General features: G+C 44.0%; 1 long non-coding RNA gene across 1 annotated transcript in view; it reads left to right on the forward strand.

The window, feature by feature from the left end:
• Window positions 1–15545, forward strand: part of LOC124551209 — a 538959-nt gene that overhangs the window by 194351 nt on the left and 329063 nt on the right. The window contains exon 2 of the long non-coding RNA XR_006967795.1: window positions 14523–14561. This is a non-coding gene — a long non-coding RNA (uncharacterized LOC124551209). The remainder of the gene's footprint in view (window positions 1–14522; window positions 14562–15545) is intronic.

Genomic DNA, 15545 nt, shown 5'->3' on the forward strand with positions numbered 1-15545 from the left:
GAAAGACCTGACCTCGTTTACACAGCCGCTCTACCATGAGACCAACAAATATTTCAGAGCCGTCGATTGTGCAAGCTCCTATTGAGCGCCTGTGCTCCCTATTTGTTCTGAAAAAATCCCGTTTCAATTGTTCGCTGTGTATTTTGCATCTAAATCACAGGAAACCGGCTGGTAGATTTTATGGGATTATTAAGATTTCGTCGCCGTGAAGCAGACACCACTCGTCCACTGTGCTGTGCTACAGAACTGTGGTACTCTACGTACGCTTTGAAACTGAAACACTTCGGCAAAATTTGGGGCCACCACCTTTCACCAAAACAAGGAAGAAATATTATATTGGAAACAAATGTTTGGAAAGGTTAACTCTGTAATGACCTCATCGCCTATGTGACATTAAACTGTCTTTTTAAATTTTTGTGTACTAACGTAAAATAAGATACATTTTAACACTACAGGGTGGTCCATTGATAGTGACCGGGCCAAATATCTCACGAAATAAGCATCAAACGAAAAAACTACAAAGAACGTATGGCTCACAATTTTAGATTAACAGTTGGTAACAGGTACGTTTTTTAAAGTAAGATACCGAACGTAGGTACGTTTGCACATTTTATTTCCATTGTTAGCCGGCCGGAGTGGCCGAGCTGTTCTAGGCGCTACAGTCTGCAACCGCGCGACCGCTACGGTCGCAGGTTCGAATCCTGCCTCCGGCATGGATGTGTGTGATGTCCTTAGGTTAGTTAGGTTTAAGTATTTCTAAGTTCTAGGGGACTGATGACCTCAGCAGTTAAGTCCCATAGTGCTCAGAGCCATTTGAACCATTTTTGAACCATTTCCATCGTTACAATGTGATACATGTACCTTTTTGAACTTACCATTTCTGAGAACGCATGCTGTTAAAGCATGATTATCTGTAAATACCACATTAATGCAATAAATGCTCAAAATGATGTCTGTCAACCTCAGTGCATTTGGCAATACGTGTAACGACATTCCTCTCAACAGCGAGTAGTTCGCCTTCCTTAATGTTCGCACATGCATTGACAATGCGCTGACGCATGTTGTCAGGCGTTGTCGGTGGATCACGATGGCAAATATCCTTCAACTTTCCCCACAGAAAGAAATCCGGGAACGTCAGATCCGGTGAACGTGCGGGCCATGGTACGGTGCTTCGATGACCAATCCACCTGTCATGAAACATGCTATTCAATACCGCTTCAAACGCACGCGAGCTACATACCGGACATTGTCATGCAGTGAAACATCTTGTAATAACATCGGTAGAACATTAAGTATGAAATCAGCATACATTGCACCATTTAGATTGCCGTCGATGAAATGGGGTCCAATTATCCTTCCCACCATAATGCCACACCACACATTAACCCGCCAAGGTCGCTGATGTTCCACTTGTCGCAGCCATCATCGATTTTCCGTTGCTCAATAGTGCCTATTATGCCAGTTTACGTTACCGCTGTTGGTGAATGACGCTTCGTCGCTAAACAGAACGCGTGCAAAAAATCTGTCGTCGTCCCGTAATTTCTTTTGTGCCCAGTGGCAGAACTGTACACGACGTTCAAAGTCGAAGCCATGCAATTCCTGGTGCATAGAAATATGGTACAATTGGAATCGATGTTGATGAAGTATTCTGAACACCGACGTTTTTGAGATTCCTGATTCTCGCGAAATTTGCTTGCTACTGATGTGCGGATTAGCCGTGACAGCAGCTAAAACACCTACTTGGCCATCATCGTTTGTTGCAGGTCGTGGTTGATGTGTCACATGTGGCTGAACACTTCCTGTTTCCTTAAATAACGTAACTCTCCGGCGAACGGTTCGGACACTTGGATGATGTCGTCCAGGATACCGAGCAGCATACATATCACACGCCCGTTGGGCATTTTGATCACAGTAGCCATACATCAACACGATATCGACTTTTTCCGTAATTGGTAAACGGTCCATTTTAACACGGGTAACGTATCACGAAGCAAATACCGTCCGCACTGGCGGAATGTTACGCGATACCACGTACTATACGTTTGTGACTATTACAGCGCCATCTATCACAAAGCGAAAAAAGTGGTCCAACTAAAACATTCATATTTCTTTGCGCACTACACAAGTATGTAATAAAAAATGGGGGTTGCTATTTAAAAAAAACACAGTCGATATCCGTTTGACCTATGGCAGCGTCGTCTAGCGGACCAACCATATCGCCATCTGCTTTCCCTCTTCAAGCTAGACGAGTTTCGTTCTATGTAGTTTTTTCGTTTGGCGCTTATTTCGTGAAATCTTTGGCCTGGTCACGATCCATGGACCACCGTGTATAATGAGCTCTGGCCACACTCATACAAAAATTATCTCAAGAATGCTGTTCGATTTGACAGCATCAACATATATCAAGTAAATATTTATGGGGACAACACTCTACTATGAAATAAGGGCGAATGAATCACTTCAGGGTAGTGTATTACCTTCTACAGATACCGACCGGGTGGTTATAATTAAAGTGTAGCTACTCACAGAAGTCCAATGTGGGCTGTGTGTATCATATGACACCGAAACTTTGTAGATATAGCAATAGATTAATTCGGAACAGATTTACGCTAAAAAAAATAGTTCCAATTTTGGCCACCAGACGCAAATCTGGCGCTGTACACCGTTTGCAAATGACAGCGTGTGTGTCATACTGCCATACAAAGCCATAACGTGAGTAAACAATATGGCTATCAAGAAGAGAGTCGTTGAGCTATTAGTGAAGCTGTTTTATGTGAATGGCTGTTATTACAGAGTTTCATTGAGAGAGTATAGCTGACTGAAAGGTCTGAGGAGAGGCCAAATGGTTTAAAACAGATGATAATGAATTTCGAAAACACAGGTGAGGTTGGTGTGGCAGCTGGAAGAGGAATGTGTCTTGTCCTGGTAGAGGTTACTGACGAGGTTGCTGTTACTGTAGCTGATCACGTGGCACGTGCCTAGTGCTCGTGCAGTATCGCGAGAATTGTCCAGGCGGCCGATGTGGACGAGCAGTTCTAGGTGCTTCGGTCCCGAACCACGCGGCTGCTACGGTCGCAGGTTCGAATCCTGCCTCGGGCATGGATGTGTGTGATGTCCTTAGGTTAGTCAGGTATAAGTAGTTTTAAGTCTAGTGGACTGATGACCTCAGATTTTAAGTCCCATAGTGCTTAGAGCCATTTGAACCATTTGAGAATTGTCCATTCCACAGTCAACATTACGGAAAATTTTTCGGCCTATTTTACACTACTGCCCTACAAAATCCAAACGGTGCAACAACTGAAACCACATGATTCATAGCAACGTTCTGAGATTGCGCTTCGGTTTCTTGCACGGATCGAAGTTGATGACACATATTCTATTTAGTGACAACGCGCATTTTACACTACGGTGTATACGCAGGATTAACGGATTTGGGGTACCGTTAAACCGCTTATTGTCACGAAGAGCCATTGCACGCGACATGTGTCGCTCGTCCAGTGAAAGATCTGCTTAAACCTTCCACTATCGCGTTATTTCCAGAGGTTGCCCAGATGCATGGTCTGCAATATCACGAAATCTGAATCCGTCTGACGTTAAGCCCTGGGAATATCTGGAAGAACGAGTTTATCATGGACACGCTCGGTTTCTACCTGATCTGACGGCCAGTGTGCAGCAACACGTTGCTCAGATTCCACCAGAACTGCTGTGAGGAAACGTTGATCACTTCGTTTAACGGATGCAGCATCGCGTCGACGTCTCCAGTGCTCATAGTGAAAGAACTGTGTAACCGGCGGTTGATAATAAAGAGTATGGATTTCTCACTTGTTTGACCTTTTCTGTCCGCGGTGGCCGTGCGGTTCTAGGCGATTCAGTCCGGAACCGCGGGACTGCTACGGTCGCAGGTTCGAATCCTGCCTCGGGCATGGATGTGTGTGATGTCCTTAGGTTAGTTAGGTTTAAGTGGTTCTAAGTTCTAGGGGACTGATGACCTCAGATGTTAAGTCCCATAGAGCTCAGAGCCATTTTTTTTTTGTCCACGTCCCGTTCGTAATCCATTACACACGGAAACATTTGCAAACGTCTTTCTTGCATTCACAGCTCCAGATTTGCATCTTTTGGCCAAAACTGGAACTAATTTTTTTCCTGAGTAAATCGGCTTCGCATTAACGCATTAGAATATCTACCATGTTTAGTTGCCTTGCAATAATGACAGCTCACACTGGATCTCTGTGAGTAGCTGCACAGCCGTTTGAAAACATGTTTACTGGGTGGGTATGCAGAAGGGTAGTCACAGTGATGGGCGCTTACATTGGAACGGATAATGTCGTTTGACGTCTATCCTTGCTCTCTGACCTGGTTCGAGCTTCATTCATGTGTCTGTCAGTGTTAGAGCAACATGATTGAGGAGGAGGAGGTGTATAGTTTTTGACATCCCATAGACAACGAGGTACTTAAAGACGGAGCACAAGAATGGATCATGGAAGGATTGGGAAGGAAATCGGCCGAGCCCTTTCAAAGGCACCGTCCCGGCATTTGGCTTAAGCGATTTAGGACGGATGGATAGGTGGCAAGTTGGTATGGGACCAAACTGCTTAGGTCATTGGTAAGGACAGCGCACACGCCCATGGCCACGGGAGGACTCGAACCTCCGACGGGGGTGGGGGTGGGGGGTGGGGGTGGGGGGGAAGCCACGTGAACCGTGGCAAGGCGACTCAAACCGCTCAGCTACCCCGCGAGGCGATTTATGGAAATCACGGAAAACATAAATCAGTGTGGCGGGACGCGGGTCTGAACCGTCACCGTCCCGAATGCGAGTCCATTGTGCAACCGATATGTGTGAGTACACGTTTGCAGAACACGCCGACATGATCCTTGTGTATGGCGAAGATCACGGTAATGGAAGAGCTGCTCGTCGCCTGTATAAAAATTGTTATCCACAACGTCCGACTCCATCGTACATATTTCTCGCCACGATTACGCAGCGGCTTCGGGAAAGGGGTACTTTCCCCGTCATCGGCGTGACTGTGGCGCTCCAAGGAAACGCCGCTCACCAAAACTGGAAGAGGCCGTATTGCATCACTTTGAAGAGAGAACCCGTCAACGAGTACACGATCAATTACGCGTGCAATGGATGTTGCTCCCAGCACTGTCTGGTATGTCCTGCATGACCAACAGCTACATCCACACTACCTCCAAAAGATATAGTTACCAATGGCAGTAGATTCTGCTGCACGCGTTGAGTTCTGTACGCGGTTTCTGCGCCGCTGCATCATCGAGCCATTAGAATTTACACGGCGCATTATCTTTACAGATGAATCTTAATTTACTATTGTTCTGAATCCTCGAAACAGCCATCTCTGGGCAGAAGAAAACTCTCATGCCACGCATGTACAAGGATTTCAACACAGATTTGGTATCTGTGTGTGTGTGGGCAGGTAATCTGAATGATCATGTTATTGGACCGCACATACTTCCACCCAAGCTCACGGGTTCCTACTGAGTGACCTTCCTATAACAAGCATTGTTGGATGCTGTGCCATTCAACGTCCGTTTAGATATGTAGTTCAATTCTTACGTTAGGTTTGGAAAAATCTGAACCAATAATTCGGACACAGATGGTGAGGCCGAGGTGTCCGATTGCATGGCCTTCACTATCATCGGATTTGATTCCATCGCACTTTTTCCTCCAGGGTCAAATGAAGAGTTTAATTTTGTGAGGCTCCTGTAGAGACAGAAGAAGAACAGTTGGCAAGAGTTGTGTTCGTTGCAGCACGGGTTGCAGAGTCACCAAGTGTGATAGAGTGTGTGTACCACAGCGTCATTCGTAGGTGCAATTTATGCACCAAACATAGTGATCGCCACATCGAATTGTACTGGTAGTGGATCTAAATGTTAGCCTTTCTTTGAAGAGGACTCATTGTTTCCTTTTTATTTCTTTGTTTATTGATGAGTGGAATTGTAAAACAAGTGATGTACTGGGTCACTTGTAAAAGTGATCGCGTTACCAACATGCTTTCAAATGGTTGTATCGGGGAAACATTACGTTTCCGGACATGGGTTTCAATTAAAAATATCTACTCAATTCCCTCTACAAGTCCTAGAAGTTTGTAAGTGGAATTTTAGAGCACCCTGTACAACGCGATAGTGGTTGTTTTTATACAGACCGAACGTGAATCTACTAACAAAATTTCGGAGATTGTTTAGGGATATTTTCTTACCTTTAGTTGAATGGGGCCTGTGGTTTCCACTGGTTCGTTACACAGTAATTGTTTTTGGTTTCTCGCCCCCTTTCCGTTTGTATGAAGGGACTTCAAAACGTTAAGTTACACATTATTATGGCAAGCCAAGTAGCACAGATACATCACACAATTTTTCGACGCAGTCAACTAGACTCTGTAAACAACGATCAGAACATTCTACCAATCGTTCAATTCCTCGACTATAGAGATCCGTTACTCGGTCACAGAAATATTTGAGAACCGCAATGTGAATGTCGACATCGTTGGGATATCTCTTTTCCCCAGACATTCTTTCACCTTGCCGAAAAGGTGGAAATCGGATCTACACACATCTGTGCGGCCTTGGTAAAATTGTTGACACCATTTCACTACGGCTGGATGCGATATTGCAAAAAAAAAAAAAAAACAAAAAAAACAAAAAAAACTTAACTTCTGAGGTCATCAGTCCCCTAGAACTTAGAACTACTTAAACCTAACTAAACTAAGGACATCACACACATCCATGCTCGAGGCAGGATTCGAACCTGCGACCGCTCCGGCCGGCTGCGATATTGCACTTCATCCATATAACGCCAGAGATCGAGGTGAATCTACGCGCAGTTTAGACGTTTCGCTCACAAGAATCGTACTGTCATGTGGACTTCAAATTTGGAGTGCGTTTCCATCGCCTGTTATCTATAGCGCGGCGGGATGGACTCCCTTCAACAAGGAGCCGCTGTTGTTGTACAGTAACCTTAGCGTGGAATGACTTGTAACTTCTTTCTGAAGTTCCTGCGTATCTGCACTGCACTGAAAACGTCTGAATGGCAGCGCAGATGTTGACGGTAAGCGCTGCTTGTCTTGTTTCAAACAAGCTTTTCCCATTGAGTCACGGCAATTTGACGATAGTAATGCCCATTTTCTGCTCGCCCTCAAGCTTGCATTCACTACTACTCGAGTCTTCCTCACGGTCATACCTCCAGCCTCCAGCGGTATTAATTGTACCTTAACACTGGTCAAGGAGGTCAGAATATAGGGAGACATCCCTACGACGAAACAGTTAAGCTTCCCACCGCCGTATTGGTGAGTCATAGTGAAGTGTTCGTGTTTTAGTGCTGCTCTTCGACCTCACTTAAACCAGCTATGTTTTGCCGAGATGAACGTCATGCCCGACGAATGAGTATTGGCGCTACAAAATTAAATTTTCAATTGTCTGATGATGAGTATTCACCCATGAAAGTTATTGTTGTTGTTGTTGGTATTGTGGTCGTCAGTCCAAAGACTGGTTTGGGTACCTCTCCATGCTGCCGTACCCTGTGCAGGCTTCATCTCCGAATAGCTACTGCAACCTAATCCTTCTGAATCGGATTACTGTATTCATCTCTTGATCTCCGTCTCAGAATGCGTCCTATCAACCGATCCCTTCTTTCGGTCAAGTTTTGTGACAAATTTCTTTTCTTCCCAGTTCTATTCAATACCTCCACATTAGTTCCGCGATCTACCCACCTAATCTTCAGCCTTCTTCTGTAGCACCACATTTCAAAACTTCTATTCTGTTACTGTTTAAATTGCTTTCACCCATGTTACTTCCAAGCATGGCTACACTCCAGACAAATACCTTCAGAAAATGCTTTCTAAGAGTTACACTTGGATTCAATGTTAACAAATTTCTCTTCTTCCTCTCTACTTCGGCCATTATCTATTATTTTGCTGCCCAAATAGCAAAAGTCATCTACTACTTCTTGTTTCTCGTTTCCAAATCTAGTCCCTCGGCATCACCTGATTAATTCGAGTACATTCCAATTTTTTGTTTTGCTTTTGTTGATGTTCATCTTAGATTCTCCTTTCGAGGCACTATGAGTTTCGTTCAATTGCTCTTCCAAATCTTTTGCTGCCTCTGAAAGAATTACGATGTCTTCCGCAGACCTATAAGTTTTATTTCTTCTACGTGAACTTTAATTCTTACTCTAAATTTTTCTTTGATTTCCTTTACTGCCTGCGTAATGTACTCACTGAACAACATCGGGATAGGCTACAACACTGTCTAAATCTCTTCTAACCACTGCTTCCCTTTCATTCTCCTCGACTCTTAACTGCCGCCTGTTTTCTGTGTACGTTGTAAATAGCCTTTCGCTTCCTCTGTTTTACTCTCACTACCTTCAGAATTCTAGATAGAATATTCCAGTCAACGCTGCCAAAATTCTGTCCATGTTTGCAAATGCCATAAACGCAATTTTGCCCTTTCTCAAGTTATCGTCTGATAGAAGTCGTTGGGTCAGTATTGCCTTCTGTGTTCCTAAATTTCTTCGGATTGCAAACTGAACTTGCCCGAGACTTCTACCAGTTTCTCCATTCTTCTGTAAAGAATTCGCGTTAGTATTTGGCAACTATGACTTATTAAACTGCTAGTTAGGTAACATTCACAACTGTTAGCACCTGCTTCCTTTTGAATTGGTTTTCTTACATTCTTCTTGTAGTTTGAGGGTTATATATTGTTTCGAACTATATACTAGAACTGACTGTCAGTTCAACACATTAACGCTAAGATGGTATGTTTCACACAGGGATTTAGAGAAACAGACTTATAAGACTCATAAGATTCACGAGATGGCTCACAGGCTTGAACTGGCGTTTGTGTTCTGCATAGATAACGCCATCTCCTCTCTATTCTTACAGTATCTTCCTGGCAGTGATACACATAAATACTGGTAGGTTAAGGTGATGGAGAGTTGGTCGAGTATGGGCTCACTCAATGTAATGGAAGAGCGGCTAGGCGACGTTATGACGAGCTACTCTCGCTGTATCGTGGGCGGTGGCGCAATGGCTAGTACACTGGACTCGCATTCGGGAGGACGACGGTTCAAACTCGCGTCCGATCATCCAGATTAGGTTTTCCGTGATTTCCCTAAATTCCTCAAGGCAAATGCCGGAATGGTTTATTTGAAATGGTACGGCCGATTTCTTTTCCTATCCTTGACAAATCTGCGCTTGTGCTCCGACTCTAATGACTTCGATGTCGACGAGACCTTAAACCCAACTTCCCTTCCTTTGCTCTCGCTGCGACGTCAATCATATCACAGTGCTTTTTCATCTATGCATAGGCTCCTAAGAGAAACCAGGTACTCCTATTTCTTGGATTGTTTGGTTTGATGGATTCATATCACAGGATTTGCCATTAGAGTATAAGAATTTTCACAAATGCAGCAGTAATTCTGTTAAGAAATAGTATAAATCGTGATAAACATAGAAATGAGCCACCGGAGACTATGGATCTCTTATTTACAAAATACTCAGAAAATATCCCTGAACGAACCCATAAATCCTGTCGGTGGAATTCATGTTCATCTTGCCAAATAAAAGTGTATGATATACCGCGAAAATATTTAGATCTTAATTCTCCTTCTTGTCATCCAACCTTCGTTTAGCAGCGGTGCACTTTTAGAGTTCAGTCAGATTCTCTTAAAATTCCCTGATGTGGGTACTGGGATGAATACTACAAAACGTCCAATGTCTGGTCCCTGACCCATACCTGTTTGATACATTTTGTCACCTTCGACGTCCACAGTGGAATCTCCAGCTGTAGGCTTTCTTTCCTCTCCTTGATTATTGATAAGTGCTACAAGGGACTATTTCGCACCACTGGTTTTTTCCTTAGGTGTTCTGGAGTGACGGACACTCTTCTCGTTGTCGTTCAAAGTGGTTCAAATGGCTCTGAGCACTATGGGACTTAACTTCTGAGGTCATCAGTCCCCTAGAACTTAGAACTACTTAAACCTAACTAACCTAAGGACATCACACACATCCATGCCCGTGGCAGGATTCGAACCTACGACCGTAGCGGTCGCGCGGTTCCAGACTGTGGCGCCTAGAACTGCTCGGCCACTCGTTGTCGTACTTCGGTTAAGGGGTCCACAGTTCTTGGGAGAATGGGGCTAAAGTGCTGAGACAGACAATAAGGTACAATATTTATAATTGAAAAGGAAGATCAAGTGAGATCACTTGGTGTTAAGAAGGATGGCAGAAAAGCCTGTAGCTTATCATCACTGTTATTCAATTTATTCATAGAAGAAACAATGAAGACAGGGAAAGAAAATTTCTGGAGAAGACTAAATGTGCAAGGGTAGCAGATACCAAAGCTAAGGTTTGCAGACGAGGTGATGCTGCTGGTCAGATGTATTAGCACCCTGCCGGCTCGTGGCCCATCCGAATAGTCTGCACGCGGCTGCGGTGTGCGAGAGAGAGCGCCAATACAATTCGCGTACTTCGGCGGAAATTGCCGGAGATGAACGATGCTGTCTCGCGTAGTGACACAGCTGAGTGAGCGCTGTGCGCGGCTCCGTAGACGTCACGCAGTCACGCTCACTTGCACGCAGACTGCGAATTCGCAAAGTGCGCATGCGCGCAACGCTTCCCTTACCGCTACACCTTCTTCTTTCCGGGCAGTGCAGACAACATTATCAAATGTAACGAGTACTGTTCGTTCATTTGCTCGATTTACTCACGAGGGCCGACAGTGTATATGGACTGGAGATTTTGGTCAGTTATAAACGAAGTTGACAATTATAATGAATTGTCATGTTGCTCAACGTAAATATTGTTCATTTGTTACGTCCAAAATATATCTCACTCTTAGTGCAAACTGAGTTGCAGACTAAATGCTATCATTATCCTGTTAGCTACTGATACAGGAAAATTTCTAGGTCCAAAGCTAAATTACGACCTTCAGTATAATACGACATTAAAGTACCACTTCAATTTTTGTTACACATAAATCTACTCAGTCACTGTGGCAATACTTTCTGAAGTTCACTTTCTATATTTCATACATTCTCTAGAAGCCACAGCCTAGTGAATGTCGGAGGACGCCGTGTACCACTACTGACATTTCTTCCAGATCCTACTTACAAATGGAGCGAGGGAAAAACGAGTGCTATATGCCTCCGTACGAGTCCTAATATCTCTTATCATGTCCTTGTGGTCCTTCACTGTAAGCTTCTGTAAAATTGTTCACATCGATCCGTATTTATAGTTTTCTTGAGCGCTACAAGGGGACCACGTCCTAACCACTCAAAACACTATCCATACCGTTAAAGGTGTCTGTCACAAAAACATTTCATGAAAGTATTATTTTGAATCATTAACATGGCTTCACCACGTCCAGATGATGTTATTCGTGGTATTTTCTTATCAGAGAGCCATGCCTGGCTGAACGGTTGCATTTGGAACCGCCTTTATTGGTTTTGTTTCCTTCTGTCTCGTATCAGCATCCTATGTTAGCTTTTACCCATAACCTAACCACAGTTAGCTTTGTGATGCATGAATGTGTGGTGAATTGGGAGTTCATGTGTGGTCGTAGAATCAGTGTAGCTTTTTTGGCTCTTGTTGTAGAAGCGTGGGAAAATCTGTTGAGTTCTGACTTTCAAAGATGGCCTTTGGTATAATCGGACCGGAGACAGTTTTTCCTATTCTTTTTTATAAGTATGTCTTGCGTTTGGTCAGTCACACCAAGGCACGGAAGGTCGAATTTTCTATTGAACTCTTGTTCGAAATTTTGTTCGATAAATTTTGGGAGGCTGAGTAATCGGCACTGACATTTCTAGCTTCCACCCGGTTGGGCAAAAGGTTTTTGCTGCGGCCTCGCTGTCTTGTGACGACTGGGTGACGGCCACATTCACCATGGGAGGTTGTACCAAAGCACAGCTTCTGGTATGTTTTAGAAACTGGCTGGTAGCACTAAGTCAGGGTCTGACGATGTGGTGAGTAACACTTGCTGCCTCCTAGTGCAATTAGGGCAAAATGTTGTTGGGAATTTGGTTAATCGTTTCCGTAATGCAGGTAACCCGTGAAGTAATTAAATTCTATTATCGAGGGAGTTATGTAGCTAAATTGTGGTCTACATGTTATTCTGAGCGGAATGATTGCTCACAAGCCCGGTTTGACCCCAACCGCACGCAATTCGGACGTATTATTGGTGAACTTTTCTTCTAGTTTTTTCGTCCACTAGCGTTGCCAGTGCAAGAATTTTTAATGTATTCAGAAGTGCAGCTGCGTCCTATCCCTCCGACGGCACGATACTTCCCTGACAGAATAATGTCCACAGTATTCATTAAGAAAACGAACTCCGTAAGAGAACTTGGTTGTTAAATAAATGGTAAGCCTCGTGAACAGAACACCTCTAAGAGAAAAATGTTCTCTTCATGGAGTTCGATTCACTACTTTTTACGCCTAAATGTATTCCACCGCTCCTTTCCACCTCGCGTGATTGATATGGAAAGGTGTTCTCGCTCCAGAAATGTCTTTTAGAATTATCAATGAATTAAATTCCCTGGTCAGTCGTACAGAAGTTAGTTAGTCAGTTTCCACTGCGCATTTTCAGACAAATAGTATGGTCATATATCATTATGTTCTCTTACCAGCTTCAGATGACCTTGCACTCACTAGAATTGACCAATAGGGAGGCATTACCTGCTCTCTGTATGAAGCACACTAGCTCCACCATTTGATATGGCGAAAGGTATATCCTACATTATAATACTGCTAATGTTCAGAATTAAAGTCAAATCGAATGAATCAATCAGTAATATCACGTGTGGGCATCTCTTAACTGTAGATCCACCTACTGCGTATTTCTCTGTTTGCCGCTGCTCGTGATGGCAGGTAAAGGTCTGCAGGCATTCGCCAAACCCAAACGCTTCCCTCATATTGCCCTAGAGTATAGCGTGATTCATCGCTCCAGATCACTCGTTTCCCGTCATCCACTGTCCACAGGCGCCGCTCTTTTCAACCTCACATGTCCTATAGCACACACTACACAACGTGTGGCTCGACCATCATACCTCATTATTTTTAGCTCACTACGCACAACCATTGTGCTAGCGGGATTGCAGGTAGCAGTCACAGCTCCCAAGTCATTCTTTCCGCCAGTCTCCTCCGATGTTTTACAACCAGCTTCAGCAATGTTCGACGGTCCCTGTCGGCGAGTTTGAGGTCTGCCAAGTCCCTGTTTTGCAGTGGCTGTTCCTTTCCGTTTTCACTTCACACTCATATCGCCAAAAGTCGCCTTGGGCACTGTTAGTAGGATTGAAATGTCTGATGGATTTGTTACTCAGGTGAGTTCCTCTTCCAGTCGTGAAAGATGTCCAAAAGCAGCGATTGTCTGTAAGACTCCTTATGAGCTCGAATATGGCTAATTTTACCTTCGTGGTCTTCTCGCGAGATGTACGTGGGAGGTTCAGAAATGGTTCAAATGGCTCTAGGCACTATGGGACTTAACATCTGAGGTCATCAGTCCCCTAGACTTAGAACTACTTAAACCTAACTAACCATGCCCGAGGCAGGATTCGAACCTGCGATCGTAGCAGCAGCGCGGTTCCCGACTGAAGCGCCTAGAACCGCTCGGCCTACGAGGGAGGAAGCCTTGTATTTCTTCCATGGAAGTACACTCCCGGAAGCATGCCGTAGAGTATACGGTGGTACGGAACGCCCCTCTAGTCACTGGTGCTGGCTGAGCACCACAGTGATATTTTTGCGCTTAGTAAACTAACCTGTCACGAGAGACGCTGCTCATTTTCACCACGTTCGACGCCTCTGATAGCTATTGAGGGTAATTTCAGGACTGTGCAGTATCGTAACAGGATCTCCCACCTTTTCCTTTTAGCACTGTTATCAATAATTCAGCGATAGGTGTACGTGAACTGTAATTTACGATCACACTGCAGCCATATCGTGAACACCCTCGTCCAGGAGCCAGATATCAATCGAACGTAATGGGCTGCGGTATCTACTGATATGAGGGCGGTTGCATATGGGAGCAGTTGAAACATGCAGAGCGTCGTCGCAAGAACTCTCTTCACACACCACGTAACCTTGGAGGGTCGCCATCGTAGAGCAGACAGGTAGAGCAACACTGTCCCGATCAGCTTGTGGGCTGCATGTTAAGAAGCAGTTAAGTACGGGGTCAAGAAACATGTTGTTCAATTTTACCCAGCAGCAGATTTTTATTTCACGATCGTGGACCTAAGAACGGACTACGTTTTTTATAGCAATTTTATTTTTATCTCACATTAAAGTTGATATTCTCTGTTTCAGCAATCTTATTCTTTCATCCCTGCTCCCCTTGAATCTATCCTCACATGTTCGCAATATTTGCAGGTGGTGCAGAGTTTCTTTTGAGAATTTTTATGTTGGATACGCCTTGTTTATGCCTTAAAATTGTGTATGAAATACAATGTTAGCTTCTTGAAGTTGTTTTGAATTTTAAACTGAATCCATTGTCCATGGCTGAATGAATTCTATTTTTTGCAGGTCGCCAACGCTTGAACAATATTGATAATAATTTGCAAGGTATGTATTGTAATTATTCACGCCGATGACGGAGGTATGTATATTTTATACAGCTAGCACTCAAGAAGTGACAAATTTCTTGTATCATGACACGATTCCTTACGATCTTCGGTTTACACTGTAAAATACGTTCAGGTCAAATCAGCAGGTTTGAAATATACATTTGGTTCCCAGTATTTGATGGCATGACATACATCGCACGTCTTTGCGTCTGACGTGAGCAAAGCTGAGCAACTGATCAGCAAGGCTTTGTGCACAGAATCGGCATGTACGTTTGATCAGGGAAAACTTCTAAACAGGTTTATAGTAATTAATGCAGGAACAGTTACTAGTATTACGTCTAAACGAGATATTAGACTCGAAAATGCACATCGATGAATCCTTATTGATTCTATCACCAATGCAAGTGGTTTTCCTTTCCGCTACGTACTTTTTGACGGATTTATTTCGATTAGGTCACGTCAAAATTTTTATTTTTAACTAATCAATAGTTTTCTATTGCATAGTACGGATGCAGGCGTTGCTAATAACCCAATAGAGACGCTAAGTAGTTGAAAATTAATTCTTCCTGAATATACATTGGTGTCCAAAATTAAAGCAACAAACCACTATCTTCCCGACCTGTGTCTAATTAATGATATAATCATACAAGCTGTTAACAGGAGTGAGTACGATCGTGTTCTGCACGGAAGATGGCATTCGGGTCAACAGACAACCACAAAACGATGACGTCAGGGCATCTGTCAAGCAGGATAATGTTTGCAAGGTAGTCCCACATACACAGTCGCTGTGAACACAGCCACAAACGGTACAGCATAGCACAGAGATGCCTACCAGCCTCTCTGCGTTGGAAGGCCGCAGGAAGAGTAGACACAGGACAGTCGCAGACTGACGTGTTCCGATGGCTTAACGTGAAACGGGACCCAAACATTGTGGAAGGAGACCAATATCGAGAAGGATCGCTGATGGCGTGGCCAGGTGTTA

The sequence above is a fragment of the Schistocerca americana genome, chromosome 1 (genome assembly GCF_021461395.2).
Source record: "Schistocerca americana isolate TAMUIC-IGC-003095 chromosome 1, iqSchAmer2.1, whole genome shotgun sequence".
NCBI lineage: Eukaryota > Metazoa > Arthropoda > Insecta > Orthoptera > Acrididae > Schistocerca > Schistocerca americana.